Below are 12,786 nucleotides of genomic sequence, written 5' to 3' on the forward strand. Positions count from 1 at the left end.
CCACCGCCCACCGGGAGAGCAAGGGAAGTGCGCGCCCGCGGCCGCCGCCGGGCTGGGCTGGGCTGGGCGGGGGTCGCTGCCCCTGGGCTGCTCCCCGCGCTGCCAGCCTGCGGGGTGTTGTGCGGGAGGTCGCGGGGCTTGGCAGCGTCTCCGCTGAACCCCCTCTGCCTCCCCCCGTCCCTCGCGCTTCCTTGTGTTGCTGACATCAGCTGGAACCAGCCAGTTTCAGGCAGGATCGCTCCTTCCTCCCTGCCTGCCTGCCGGACGTGGCATCTCTCCCGGCGAGGCACGAGCCCAATCTTTGGATGGAGCGGAGGTAGCCCAGGTGTCACCCCCCCCTTGTGCGGAGCCCGGCTCCCTGCTATAAATAATGCCCCAGAGACAGGTGTCAAGACTGGCCCTCCCCCTTGCCCTCTAGCACATGCTGTAAATAGGTAACCAGGTGGCTTCAACTCATCCTTGGGTGTGTTGTCTGTGTGCATTTGTGTGTTTGTGTCTGTTCCTGTGTGTTGTCCGTGTGTGTGCATTTGTGTGTCTCTGTGGAGGTGTGTGTCTCTGTGCATTTGTGTGTGTGTGTGTGTGTGTGTGTGTCTGTGCTGGAGGTATCACTCCAAATATCAACCCTTTTGCAAAATAGCCCATGCACGCAGCTGGGGAGTTTGCAGCTTGGGTCCCCTCCTGACCTCAGCAGTTCGCAAAGACAAATCGGATTTAAAAATAAATCAGCAGCTGGGACTTCACTGGTGTTTCTGATTCTGCCCTGGAGAAGGGTGTGTGTGTGTGGGGAGGGGGTTTCTTATAGGAAAGGATCTGGCATCCATGGGGGGGCCGCTCTGGGTGAGCTCTGGTTTGATCAGCACATGCGAGCACTGTGCGAGGCGGGCAGGGGCAGTTCCGCTCCGGGTGCGTGCATCTATGTGTGTCTGCAGCAATGTGACTTGTTCGCGCACACACTTAATTGCAGGCTTCGTTGGCATAATGTGTGCATTTTTAGCAGGCAAAGCAGAGAGGCGCCAGCACCTTTTCGCGCTTGGGACCCAGCTTAGAGTGGGCACGCGCACACAAACACATCCAGAGTAAATGTAAGGTTTACATTTCTGAGGGCTTCATAGCCTCCAAGAAGTCCAGGAGCTGAGGCTCTGAGCAGGGCACAGAGCACAAAGGATGAGACTTGGTGCATAAAAACTCTTCCCCCAGGTCAGGGCCCAGCTCCTTCTGGGGGTCCCCATTTCTACTGTGGCCAGCATCCCCTGATTTCAGCAGTTTGTGAGTTGGCCTCGGGGGTCGCCATCTGAGCTGTAGAAGGCTTGGGCAGGGAGAAGGGGTGTGGGTGGACAGGATCAGCCCACCCCCTCCCCTTCCATCCTGGATAAAAGAATGGTGGGGATGGGCTTTGCTCTCCAGCTGGTTTCAATCTGGAGTCACTGGTCACCATGTAAATGGGGCCCAGACCAGGTGTCTTCTGCCAGGGCTCCCATGAGCTGCTGGGCTGCCTCGGGCAGTCGCTGGAGTGTGTATCCATTCCTTCCTGCAGCCCAGGCTGTGATACAGGCTGGGGTAGAGATTGGGCTCCTGCATGGGGTGTAGGCTTTAGTGCACTCTTGTCATCACAGCACAAGGGGCTCTAGACCTGGGAGCAGGAAAGAGATCTGATATCACAGGCAATGGATGGGAGGGCTACATGGTCCTGGGGGTCTCAGGCATTGGCTTGGGGTGATCTCTGTGCACGTGCTGGGAAGACCCATACTTCGACGTTCCTACTGAAAGCAGAAAGGGCTTGACTCGCCCTTCTCATGGCAAGTGTGTTTACTACCTGGGAAGAGGAGCCCTGGGTTCTGGGCTGGGCTCTGCCACTGACTTGCTTGGTGGCCTTGGGCAGGTCACTTCATCCCTCCTGCCCTTCAGGTGTGTTGTCTGTGGACCAGGGCTGCTCTGGGGCAGGGGCTGTGTCTCATAAGTGTCTGGGTAGGTCTCAACCCAACAGGGCTCTCACCTTGGTGAAGGCCTCACAGTGTAGTAAGGGGAACCACAAGACTGTGGCTCTGGGATGGTGCCTCTGGGGGCCGAGAGCACTGAAAGAGGGACAGGCTTAGGGTTGGGGGCCATGGGGTGTGTGTAGGGCTAGGAAGATATGTGAGGAAAAGGCATGAAGCAAATCTGGGCCTTCCCTGAATGGGATTAAATCTAAGGGGGCTGGGGAGATGTGACCCCTTCCCCTCTTCCCACCCAGAGTTGCCTGATACCTCTGCTTTCCCAGAGCAGGGAAACTGCCCCCTTCTACCCTGTCCATCCCACCAGGGCCAATCCCAGGTAGAAAGATGGGAAGGGCAGGGACTGAGAACCTCCATGGTGGTGTTCAAACCCCCACTCTCTTCTTATCCCCAGACTGGGGGCTGGATGGCTCTCATGGGTTCCAGTGTGTCCCTCACCCTCAGGGACTGCAATGGGTTGAGGGAGGCTGGATGGTCTGCCCTTTCCACCCCCATCCTGCCCCATCCTTCCCCAGGCTGACTTCCCCACCCCAGGGCATTCCCATCTCCCTTTGCTCACCCAGTGATCTCCACACCTGATCCTTGCCCTGAGCCTCAGGGGCCTGGCTGGGGAGCTCAGCTGAGCCTCCTCTGCCCACCCCCTGGCAGAAACCACACGCCCTCTCCTGGCTGTGGGGTCCAACCCCTCTGCAGGCTCCAGCCCCTCAGCTCTTGTTCCCTGGCTGCTGTTCTTCCCGCCAGGCTGTAGGTCCCACCCTCCACCCCCTCCATGTCTGTGCCAAGCTGTGCTGGCATTATGGCGGGGGGGGGTGGGGGTGGGGCTGTCGGGATCTCTCCCAGCCCCCTCACGCCTCCAATCAGCTCTAATTCCCATGTTTGCTGTGCTCTAAATTAGAGCCTTTCGAAAACCAGCCGGGGAGCAGGGCACGTGGGCATCAGAGTGGCACAGAGCTGGCACCCTCAGGGTCAGGGCTACCTTCCCTGGTGCACCAGGGGCCCTTGGGGCTACACCCCAGTGTGCCTAACTCCTGCAGCACAGTGTTATTTGGAAAGGCAGCTCCCCCAGAGTTGCAAAGGGAGGGGTGCTGTATAGGTCCTGCCCCCCAACCCAAGCCAGGCTGGAGATGGTTAATGGGGTGGAGTGGCCTTGTGGGGATCATAGCTAAGACTGGCATTGGGGTTGCCTGTGTGTTGCGGGCAGCTGCAGCTTCAGCACATGGGAGGGATGGAGCTCAGGGTAAGGGGCACCAAGCTAAAACTGCAGGCAGCAGGGACCCCTGAGGCCTCTCCTCCACATTGGGCCCAGATGTATCTGGGGGCAGCATCTGTCCAAGGGAGAGGGCCAAGGCCAGGGATTTAAGAGTCGAGTCCAGTAAAAGATGGGCAGTAGGAGGGGGCATTCTGATTAAGTAAGGGGGGCTAAGAACCCAAATGAGTTGTAACCCCCCCTCCCCCACACCCCAGCTCCTTTGTGCTCAGGGCTTCTCTGGGCTCTGAGCTGGCTGAGTCAATGGGCATCTTCAAAGCTGGTATCCACAGGTTGGAGGTTCTTCTTCTCTATGGCCCCCAGCTGGGACAGGGCAGTGCGGGTTGCACTAGCTGCCTCTCCGCCCTGTCCAGCTACAGTATGGACAACACAGCAGCTAGGGGTCCAGGAGCTGAAAGCAGCAGGGGGACCAGCTGCTGGAGGGACCCAAAACACTCAGCTCAGCACTGACACTGCTCCCAGCTGGCCTGCACAGGTCAGCTACAACCACAGGATGCTGGCCTCAGCATCCAGGGCTGACTGGGCCCCCACCACCCTGGGAAGAATTCTCCTTCCCCCTCCCCTATGCTTCATCAGCTCACATGGCAGCTGCTGACTCCCATAATCCCTGCCCTGCTTGGTTTTCCCTGTGGGAGACCTTCCCCTCCCCAGGCATCCAGCTGGGTTCCTCCAGAGGGGCTGGCACTGCAGCTGTTTCTGGGGGAGGCTTCTGAAACTGCTGCAGAAGGGACAGGGGAGAGTGAGTTATCACAGAGAGCTGGGACCATGCTAGGGGGACAGGAGCAGGAGCTGGTGCAACTCACAGGGTGAACATGATCAAATCTGCATCAGAAACTGTGCTGCTACCTTCCCTCAGCTCACAGATCAGACCAGAGCCCTGACACCCCAATCCATGCCCCCTGCTCCCCTCCACCCCGATCCAGCCCCTGTACACAGGCATGTGGGACAGCTTCTTTCTTACTTGGCAGGACCTGATGGTGTGGCAGGGAAACCCACACAGGCTGTGAGCCTCAGGTGGGTGCTTGCCCTGGCACAAAGTGGGCATGAAAGGCTGCAGTTTGGATTTTCAGTGCATTTCAACTCCCTGTTGGCTGGTGTGAGTGACTGTGCTGGTAGGGGGTGGCAAATGGGGCTTTCCAGGGTTGGGGACAGGCCAGGCTCTGGGAAGAAGTTGGGGAACCCAACCCAGCACCTTGCTACTGCTCAGGAGCCAGAACTGCTTCCTGGGCCAGAGGTTTCATAGCAGTTGGAGGGGAGACCAGGGGCAGGCAGGTGGGCTACAGCGAGCCAAAGCTTATCTCCAAGCCTGGGGCAGGAGGAAGGCAACAGGGTCCAGTTCTGTACAGCACCAGGAGCCCTGGGCAAAATCACTGCGCACTCTGGCTTCCCGTAGGGGCAGGCTTGGACTACAACAGCTTCCTGCTCATGCCGGGGAGAAAGCCAGGCAGGTGCTCCCAGGGCTTGAGGGGCCTGATCCTGTATAGGAATTTCTGGGGCATGCAGGACTGAGCCCTTTGATCCTTGGGAGCAGCTACCCAGGGCAGCTGGAGAGTGTGGACAGCTTTGGGCAATTTGCACTTTTGCACCATAAAACCAATGGATGTCTGCTGCAAAAGAGCAGCATAAATTATTACTGCCCTTTTACCATGGCTGCAAAGAAAGACATTTGGGCTCGATAAAGGGCATGAGCGTCTATTTGCTTTCACTTTGTGCCACCATAAAAATGGCTATGGAGGCACAAAGGCAATCTCTGTTTCCAGCCACAGATGAACACAGGGGAATCAAGGGCAGGGCAAGCTGGACCTAGGGGCAATGTGGAGGTCAAAGAGGCCTGACATCTCCCCACTGCTTCATACACGTGATGGGGGTGCATTGCCAGGCAGGGACACACTGCACTGGTTGGCATGCTGGATTTCACAGTGCTTTCTCTGGGGAAGAATTGGAAAGTTTCTGGCACCAGCTCTGACCCAGATAAAGGGCCTCGTGGCTCAGGCAGGCTGGCAGGGGCAGGGAGGCTTGGAGCCAGTGGGGGAATGGATGGGGGGAAGCACAGCACAGCTCAGGAACTGAACAACACTGTTTTTTTTCCACCTCCCCCCTGCCTCCCATGCATTCTTTATCCCCACTGAAATCCAGGGACCTGGTCCCCTCTACCCCCTGCTGACAGCCATTGGGCCTTTATGGGGGAGAGGGTACCCTAGACAGCAAGGGTTGTTAACCCTCCTTGTGCTAGGCTGTGGCTGCTCCCTGCCTCATGTTAAGCCAAGTGCTCTGTGTTGGTGATATCCCAATGAACTGCTCTCTGCTGTGGGTGTGACAGAGGGGGTAGCCCAGCTCACCAGGTGCTGAGCTGCTCTCTTGGGAATAAACGGGCTCCAGGCTTGGGGAGCAGAGTGTGAAACCACAAGCCTGATCCACAAATCTGGGGTTCAGCTCCAGGTTTTGACCCACTCCTAGAACCTGGACTGAGGGGGTCTTGTCCATGCTGAAAATGAAGCTTGGCTTTGGGTCTGGACATCCCAAAGCCTTGATCCAGGTGCGAGAGCCCACCTGAAGCAGTGTGCTGCTCTCATGGGCCTGTGCAAAGCCCCTGAGTGCTAGAGGCACAATGGAATTAAGGGAGCGGCAGGACCTCAGGGGTTATCCTGCCAGCTCTGGATATGAACTGACCACCCTCCTGAGCCAGGGCCAAGACTGTTCCCTGAGCTACACTGCTGCTGTTCCATGATCAGACTCTTCCACAAGCAGGTGCTCCCAGGAGGCAACACACCCCAGGGACCTCCCTGTCCCTGCCCTGCTGTTACATTGTAGCTGGTCGTGCAGTGCCATCATGGGCAGGTTACATGCACCCAGCCTGGGATCCTTTAGGCCTGTGTGGCACAGAGGCAGCCCAGGTTGGGGTGTGGGGAAGGGAGGGACATTGCCCTCAGGGCCCCATGGTGCTACCTGCTCCTCTTCAGGGCACTTCTCAGCTTAAGCTGCTTCCAAGTGAAGGTCTTCCAGTCCCTCATAAGCCCCAGGGCCCCTAGATACTAAAGAGAGGAAGATTGAGCTGGGGCTGGTCATGTCTGGGGTTTGCATGGGCTTGACCAGCAGGCAGAGGAGGAAAGAAAGGGTCCCCCCCGCCCCCCAGGTGAGCCCAGGGTGCCAGGATGATGCTTGCTTCTTTCCTATGTGCTGGTGCTACAGCCATGAGGGGCCTGGTGGATGCTTTGGCTCCCACGTGGAGATGGGGGGGCTGGGCTCAGGAGTGCTGGGCACCACAGACTGGCAGGGAGCAGACTGGCTGGTCTAGCTGGTCTGTTTCAGCACTGCGATCCCCATGCTTCTGCCCCTACAACCCTGCTGAGGCAGAGCCCTCCAGGGAAGACATGGGAACAAGGCTTGGCTAGGTGGCCTCTTCCAGCCTGCCTCAGGCCCTGGGGCTCCTAACTGCCCCCTGACAGCATGACATCCCAGCCCCATCTGCCCCACCTCATTGCCCCTCTGTTCATTGCCCCCTCTGCTTCCTCTCCTCTTCCAGTCCAGGTACTGAGCACTTCCTGTCACCGACCCACATCTCTGCCCGCGCAGCCCCCAGAGACCATCCTGAATCCCATTAAGCACCCTGGCACCCTGTGGCAGATGGGCTTGGGGCATGTGACCACGTCTCCCCCTGCTGGCTGCCCCCAGCAATGATAACCCCCTGCTTCTGCTTCCCAGCCCATGATGGCCCCTGGCTGTAGTCCCCTGTTGGCCACCATGGATCCAGGCTGAGAGTAGCTTGGACAGGGAGCAGTGGGGTGATACCAGGCTGATCCTGCAGTGGATCAGAGGAAGGCGTCTTTCCCATCACCCCCCACCAGCTGAGGGGAGGAAAATCTACATCCCTGAGGAGGTTTTATACCTGGGGCCTATCTCCAGATAGGACCACAGAGAGTATCTTGTGCCTGTTGGCACCTTGTCCCCGTGATCTGGCCGAGTCCCTCTCTGCCTTGCCTTGCTGAGTAAGAAGCATCTAGGGCAGGTTAAAAATAGACCTCGGGGTGGGGCTGCATGTCAGGGAAGAGCGTGGAGCCTTGTGGGGGGGGGGGGGGGAGTACAGGGGGAGTGGGCTGAACACAAGCACTCTCTCAGTCCTAGGTGCCTGCCCCGCCTGGCCTGGGTGGGGGAGGAGAGGGGGTGCTCAGGCATCCTCAGGAGGCAGCTGGCAGCCAGCTCAGCAAGCTGTTCTCAGGCACCCGGACAAGAGGAATCAGCATCGCTCTTGTCATGTGTTGCCCTAAATCTCTACACAATGCAGCAGCACATGCACCTGGGGAACCTCAGGGAGGGATCCAGCCCCACACTCCAGTGTGACCCCTCCGTGGATGGGGAAGAGGAGGTATATTTTGGCCAGCAGTGCAGTGTGACCCCACACTGACACTCTCTCTGGGGGGCCTGGTTGTCCTCAGCAGTGCCTCAATGGGATGAGCCAGGAGTCATCACCTGAATGAGATGTCTTGCGGTGAGAGCACAAGCCCATGAGTGAGCAGGGGAATAGAACCGTGCACATACAGTGGGGACAGCTATACGCCTGCCACCCTGTCCCCTTGGGAGTGCACAGACACCCTCCCCTGAGTGAGGCAGCCCACCAGAGGCCCCTGCTAACAACCCAGCATGGATCCCCCCCACCCCACTCCTTAGGTCCAGGTGGGAATGAACAAGTTCGCCCAGCCCCAGCCCCAGCTCTGTACAAGGGGTGGTGGGGAAGCACAGCCAGTGTCTTGCAGTGGAGGGGGAAAGGCTATGGGTGAGGGACTTAGCCATAGGGAGGGAGCAGGTGGATGTTGGCTGCTAATGAAAGTGGAGGCTGAAAGCTGCCTGGAGTCACTCACTGAGCACAGTGTGGAGCAGCAGTCAGCGCGCGCGCACACACACACACCCCCTGGGCTCCCCCTCACACACACACACCCCCTGGGCTCCCCCTCACCCATACATCTCCTCTTTTGCCTGACCTGCTGCCATCTCACCGTGGCTTCTTTGCTGGTGCACTTCAAGCCCAGTCCACAATGTATGTATTGGAGGGGGGTGGTACTTCTGCTACATCATTATTTTTTACCCTCCCTCAGGCTGGGCAATTTCTATCCACCAGGGCCCTCTTCTTCTAAAGAAAGGAGTAGGCTATGGGGGAAGGAGCTGTGGGATCTATGCTGTGTTTTGGTGTTGGAGGGGCAGATGGGGGGCTGCTGAGACCCAAAGTAAGTAGGGATGAAATCCAGGGCTGTGCATGAGCTGGTGTTAGGGAATCAGGCCATGTGGGGCTGGGGTGGGGGAATCTGGGATCTAGGCCCATGCAGGGAGATCTGGGATCCAGGTGCTCTCTGGAATCCAAGTGCTCTCTGCTGCAAATGGCCTGGAGTTTCTGAAGCTTTGATGCATGCAGCTGGGGAAGAGTGAACCCCTCACCACTGGGCAGGCTATACCAGCCCAGGGTCTGGTCCATGGCTCTGATCATTGCAAACATCCAGTGGGCAGGTCCCTATACTGGAGGCACAAGGGGAGCCAGAGCTAGAGTAGGCAAAGTTATAGGTACTTGGTCTCACAATTGCTTTTGCATGGTTCCAGGTCTCACCACAACCAAATCTACCCCCCCAGAATGTCTGGCTTGGGCCTTCTTGTACCCCTGACCCCAGTGTCTGTGGGCTTCTGAGCTGGGGATTGGGACTGAACAGCTTGGGCAGAGCTGGGTGTGGGGGCCCAGGGCTAGGGTGGCAAGGAGCCTACAGGTTGGGGTTTCTGTCCACACTGTCTCATTGCTCCCCTCCCAAGCCTAGGAACCAGCTTTTCCTGCTGCTTCTGATTAGGATTTCTAGTAAAATCCCCTGCATGCTTGACTAATCACCTCCTCTTCCCTGAGGAGCAGAGAGGATGGGCTGGGATGCCTGCCAAGTGCCAGGACATTATCCCAGCCTGAGAGCCTCTGAGCATCCTGCCAGAAATGCTGCCTGCTGCTGCCAGTCCCAGGGCCCTCCCCAACCCCCACCGCACCATGTCCCAGTGGATTGGGACCAAGTCAGTCCGAGTACCGTGACCTAGGGACTGTGGGCTAGCATCGCATGGCACATGGGCTGCCTACCTGCCCCACTGCTTCTCTTCTCTACTAGGAGTGGATCAAGCTGGGTGACACTGGAGAACTGCAGTGAGGGGCATGGACAGCATGTTTGGAGAGGGGAAGGGGAGGGGAAGAGAAAGATCTGCCTTTGTTGTTAAAGCCAAGGTGCCCCCACCCTTTGCAGCTGCAAAAACAAAGTAGTTTTGGGCTGCAACACCAGTAGCGTTAAGTGTAAGACACAGGAGGTGATAGAGCCAGCCTACTCAGCACTAGTTATGCCTCATCTAGAGTGCTGGGTGCAGTTCTGGGCTCCACATTTAAAAGGGACGTGGAGAAGTTAGAGAGGGCCCAGAGGAAGGCAACAAAAGGGATAATTGGCTTGGAAGGCAAGTCAGACAAAGGGATGGTGAGACACAAAAATGTTAAGCTTGAAAAAAATGTGACCAAGAGGCGACAGGATAGCAGTCTTCAAGTACTCTATGATTCTGTCCTTGGAGATGCTGTCATGTGCCCCGCAAAGTGCTTTGCCCAGGGGTGAATGCCTGTGCCCCTCGTCACCCTGACCTGCTGGCCCCAGTCCAGGTGGCTGCCTGTGGTGTGACTGGGAGCCCATCCCAGAGGCTCTGGCTTACTTGAAAGCTGGGGATGGGCAGCAGGGACTGCCCCAGTGCCAGTGGGCACTGGGTGATGTAGAAGGAGCAAGCCATGACTGCTGGAGGGCCTCTGTATAGGGGTGGCTCTGCCTGAGGCTGCGGGTGGCCTGGTAGGAGTGGGGAGTAGCTGGCACTTCCGAGTACTGCTCACCAGCCTGGGAGACTTTGCCCAGTGGGAACGTGGGTGCTGTGGAGCTACTGGGTTTAGGAGCTGGGTGGGTCTCCAGAGGAAAGGGAGCACCTCCATGGCAGGATGCCCTGGAGGGACAGCCCTATCTGGAACAGGGCAGGGGGTTGAGGGGCTGGGTCCAGCTGTCTGAGACACACCTTCCCCAACACCCCACGCTCACCCCAGCTGGGTTCTCGGAACAGCCCCTACAGTGGGAATCCCAGAGCCCCCCCGCTGCATCCTGCAGGAGGTTAGCACCCCCCCCCCCCTTTCCGCCCCAGCTCAGGTATACCTGGAAGCTCAGACCAGCTTGACCTCACCCCCTTTCCCAACCAAACTGCAGAGTTCTCTGAGGGTAGCTGCTTCAGAGGAGACACCTCAGCTTGTCCAGAACCCCCTGGGTCTGGAGCAGGCTGGGGTCCCTGGCCCCTATGCATGAGTTTCACTGAGGCCCAGTGGGGGGGAATCTGGGCTGGGCAGTCATCCCATTTGAATCCAGGACCTTGCTGGAGCTCTGGGCTATTTGGATGGAGGCAGGGGTACAGGTTGGGTTGAGCCCACAGGCAGAGGTGGTGGGTGGGGGGTGGGTAAGGTAGAAGCCGCTCCTTCCATTTGTGAGTGCCTCCCCCACCACACACCGTGGGATGCAGAGCACCATGTTCCTTCTGCTCTAGCAGTCCCAGTGCAGCAGGCAGCTTCAAGTGAATTGGAGCTGAAACCTCTTAGCCGGGAGCTGGGAGCGTGCGGCTGGGCTTTGTGCTGGCGGAGTAAGCCTCCCCCCCGCGCCCTGCTGTATATGCACAGTCCCGCGTGCAAATACACAGGCGCTGCACACACTCGCATGCCAGCATAATCTGTGCACATGAGTCCCACCTGCTCAGGGCTGCTCACTCCCCAGGACACTGTAGACACTAATGCAGAGAGTGGCCTTACTGTCTCACCCATCTCATCTGCTCACACTTTGACAGGATGGGCCCCCCCAGACAGGCCAGCATCCCCAAGACTCTGTGCCCCCTGCATGCCTGCCTACTGCCAGGAGCCAGACCAAGGCAGGGGATGTGGTGTGGGGTATAGCACCATAGTTCTGCTTAAGGGGATTTTCCAGTGCTCCTCCTCTTCCCTTGTGGTTGGGGAAACTGAGGCCCAGAGCTGAGAGAAGGAATTTGCCTCCCCCCCCCCCCCCCCACGGAGCAAGGCAGAGAACCCGGGAGTCCTGCTGCACTATGTATTGCTGTGATCAGGCAGCACGGCCCCCAGTGTGGCTCTGGAGGGAAGACACCCGCCTGCCTCTGCCCCGGCTGGAATTCAGTGAGCTGGGGTAGGCACGTCCTAGCCCAGGGAGCCTGGCCTAGAGCCCGGAGCTCATGGCTGTAGCAGGTCAGCACAACACCTTTGTGCCTACTTTACCCCTTGGCTGCTTCCTGTTCTACAGATTCTTTCACACCTTAACCAGAGGCTCCCTCTGCGCCATGATTTCCCTTGCGTAGTCGATTGCCCCAGCCTGAGATCCCATTCAGGAGGCCTGCTGTCTCCAGCCATGTCCCCCAGGGGTGGGGACATGGCGGGGGACTGGGATCCCCCAGGCATCCCAAAGACCAGAGAGGGCCCTGGCGGGGCTGGCTAACCCTTTGCAGGCACCAAAGCACAAATGTGCATGCTCATGTACCCACAGCATTGTGCCACCTGGACCGACAATAGTCCTGACCTTGACTTTCAGGAGATCAGAACCCAGAAGTCCAGGCCCCCAAGGCCATCCCAAGCCTGGGCTGCCCATTGCCCCACAGTGCTTGGTATCATGGGTGATTGGTAGCTCTCATGTGAGCGTTCCTGTAAAGCACAAACCCCACAGGGCCTGGGAGCGCAGTTGGTGCAGGGGTTTATCAAGAGCTGTCCAGAGATAGAGGGGAAGGGGCTGGAGCATCTGAACCACCCCCACCAGGCTTCCCGGCCCAGAACTCCAAACTAAGGGCCTCCCTGACTCCTCTGATCTGATGCCAATGGCCCTGGGCGCTCTCTGCGCTGAGAAGTCCAATCCATGGCTAACTGCCTTGTTGTTGGCGTCTCTCCCATTTTACGAGCCTGGCTGGCTGCAGTGTGGCCGAAGGGGGATGGGCTGGGGCCTGTCTGCAACATGCAGCCCTGTGTCTTCTGTAGGAGTCAGGCTTGCATTACCCCATGCTGGGCAGATGTGCTGGGATGGGCCTGTGTCACTACAAGGAGGAGGGCAGGGGACCAACCCCCAGAGGGGCTGGAGGGTGTGGGGGAGGGATAGGTGGGCTGGAAAAGTGGGTGTGTGGGTGTGGCTATGAGGAGGGGGTGGGGCTATATGGTGGGGGCGGAGCTCTCAGTGTTCTTGCTGGTGTCCCTGGCTAGGTCCTGAAACTGTTTTGCCCCAGAGGGAAAGTAAAGGGAAGGAGCTAATGGAAGAGAAGGGGTGTGACCATGGGGTGGGGGATGGAGATAAGGGTTTGGCGGGGGAGCTACAGATGGCAGACCTGCCCTAAGTGGCACCACAGCTCTCATGGAAGGTCAGCTGCTCTACCCAGCTGCCCCGTGGAGGTGGGGAGGGCAGTAACACACATAGTGCAGGGAGACGCTGTTGTCTTTGCAGGGTCAGAGCGTGAAGATTTGTC

The 12,786-nt window shown here is 58.4% G+C and overlaps 1 protein-coding gene across 1 annotated transcript in view; it reads left to right on the forward strand.

The window, feature by feature from the left end:
* Nucleotides 1–12,786, forward strand: part of STAC2 (SH3 and cysteine rich domain 2) — a 37,453-nt gene that overhangs the window by 12,514 nt on the left and 12,153 nt on the right.

Source organism: Alligator sinensis, unplaced genomic scaffold (genome assembly GCF_000455745.1).
Source record: "Alligator sinensis unplaced genomic scaffold, ASM45574v1 scaffold886_1, whole genome shotgun sequence".
NCBI classification, from domain to species: domain Eukaryota; kingdom Metazoa; phylum Chordata; order Crocodylia; family Alligatoridae; genus Alligator; species Alligator sinensis.